The sequence below is a fragment of the Pteropus vampyrus genome, unplaced genomic scaffold, assembly GCF_000151845.1.
Source record: "Pteropus vampyrus isolate Shadow unplaced genomic scaffold, Pvam_2.0 Scaffold266, whole genome shotgun sequence".
Lineage (NCBI taxonomy): Eukaryota > Metazoa > Chordata > Mammalia > Chiroptera > Pteropodidae > Pteropus > Pteropus vampyrus.
The window spans coordinates 372,223-374,297 of record NW_011889047.1 but is presented as its reverse complement, the minus strand read 5'-3'; the positions used below and the strand labels follow the sequence as shown (position 1 = coordinate 374,297).

Below are 2,075 nucleotides of genomic sequence, written 5' to 3'. Positions count from 1 at the left end.
TCCAAACATCACGTGTTTCTAAATGGGTGTCTCCGGTCGATTTAAAAGTCTTGGCTAATGGCCGTGTTTCTCGAACACTGCTTCAGAAACACAGGCCCATGTATCTCCACATGCACGCCTTTTTAAGAGTTTTGAAAGTATCTAAAATTTGGGGATACTTTTAAAAACCGTCGTCTGATTCAAGTTTCTTCCCAAATGAAGATAGCTTTTATTCTTTACTCAATTTGACACGTGCTAATATCAGAAGAAGGGGACAGGAGAGGGAAGAAAATGAAGAAGGGAGCGGTCTCAAAAAACAAGAGTACGAGAAAGGTCAAATTCACCCGAATCCCCACTGTTCAGAGAAAAAGCTTTGTTTCTTGTTCCCGTTTTCCAGAGAGGATGAACGAGCTGGTGGCCCCTGAGTGACACAGAGAGTGTAGGAAATTGGCGTCATCCCATTCAGGCTGTTCTCAAATCTGCTTTTGCTTTTCATATCTCAGAGACGTCCTTTAAGTTGATAACCGTGTATCTACGTCATCACTTTTAATCGTTACGCAGTGCCCCACTTTCTATACACGCACGTGTGCCGTGATATATTTACTAAATTTTGTGGTTATTTTTTTCTTTTTTGCTATCATGAATAATGCTGTTCCCATTTTGCCCAGAAACTTTGTCACGCGCTCTGCACTGTCCTTGGAAAATGTGACTTCTAGGTCAAATGATATATTACTTTTCAATTTTTAAATATTATTGATTGATTTATTTATTTTTTAAGCCCTACAACACCTGGTCTTCCTAGGTGGTCTCCCATCCAAATACTAACCAGGCCTGATCCTGCTTAGCTTCCGAGATCAGAAGGGATCAGGCACATTCAGGGCGGCGTGGCCACAGACTACTTTTAAATTTTGATGCATGATGCCAACTCCTCGTCTAAAAGGTGGGTTCACCTATTTCTAGTGCAAAAGAAAATATTTTTTCAACTGTTTTAGGTCATTTATAAGTCCCTTTTATATTCGGATGCTCATTCCTTAGTTATCGATCTGTAAAAGCTCTTTGCTTGTCAAGGCTCTTATTTTTGTCATATATGTCCCAAAACTATTAGGCTAATTGTCTTTCTGTTGACATTGCGTATGGTGTATTTCCTATTAGAAATTTTTAAAATATTTATATATTTTAAATATCAATGTTATTTTTACTTTATGGCTTCAGACTCCTTAGTTATTTTTTAAAGTTCATTCCTAATTCAGTTTCTCTCTCTTTTTTTTTTTAGTCTAAAGCTTTGACCACCTGTGGTTTAATATTGATATAATAATGTTGTAGGCTTCTAGATTTAAAAACTAAAATTTAGTCTGTTATACCAATATCATTTATTAAATGATCTATCTGTTCTCATACTTGAAATCGAGTTTAGGGCTAACCTCTCTATCGTCACTGATAGATTAGTGATACTGTGTTTAAAAATCAACTATCACTTCATATGTGAGAAGCACATTGTTTTAAATACCGTATATGTTTTGAAGACTTAAATAACATGTCTTAAATAACTACATAATATTTTTACATATGCCCTGATTCCCCCCACTAACAATTACTCTTCTTTTTAGGAACGGCCTGTTTTTCTTGTATGTTTATTTCCAGGTGAAATCGAGAACTGCTTCATGAAATTAAAAAATTCATTCGATCTTTCTATTTGGAATATGTGGAATTTTCTGGAGGAGAGCTAAGTTGTCGGAGAGGTCTTACATCTTTTTTTTGTTCCAAAATATTTTTACTTTCCAGCGGTTTTTGATTGCAATTATAAGACGGATATTTTCTTCCATAATGTTCTATAGCTGGTCATATGTATACAGAAAACCAGTTGGCTTTTTAATTTAAATTTTCTAACTCCCTGTCTTATTGATATCTCTTACTCTCTGGTAGTTTTCAGTTGATTTCTTATTTTCCAGCTACACAACCTTAGAATCTACAAATAGAAACCATCTGAACTTGGCACATTTTTCTGGAATGTGGGCTCCCTGCCATTCCCCTCACTCCCCCTCCCATTTAATTTCAAGGATACTGTTTGGCTTATTTGGATTTTCTATTTCTTCTTA

General features: G+C 35.7%; 1 pseudogene; it reads right to left on the bottom strand.

Moving 5' to 3' along the window:
* Positions 1-756: 756 nt before the first annotated feature.
* On the bottom strand, positions 757-875 carry LOC111729519 (annotated as a pseudogene).
* Between the last annotated feature and the right edge of the window lie 1,200 nt (positions 876-2,075).